A 234-nucleotide genomic window follows, 5' to 3' on the forward strand; every position below is an offset into this window, starting at 1 on the left:
GTGGTCTCAGTGGTGGTGATTGAAGTAGTGAAGCTGGGAGTACTGTGGAATGTGGTCTCACTGGTGGCAATTGAAGAAGTCAAGCTGCGAGTACTGTGTGAGGTGGTCTCGGTGGTGGCGATCAAAGAAGTGAAGCTGGGAGGGCTTTGGGAGGTGGTCTTCGTGGTGGTGATTGAAGAAGTGAAGCCTGGATTGCTGGGAGATGTGGTATTGGTGTTGGTGATCGAAGAACTG

Source organism: Mandrillus leucophaeus, unplaced genomic scaffold (genome assembly GCF_000951045.1).
Source record: "Mandrillus leucophaeus isolate KB7577 unplaced genomic scaffold, Mleu.le_1.0 Scaffold2071, whole genome shotgun sequence".
Taxonomy (NCBI): domain Eukaryota; kingdom Metazoa; phylum Chordata; class Mammalia; order Primates; family Cercopithecidae; genus Mandrillus; species Mandrillus leucophaeus.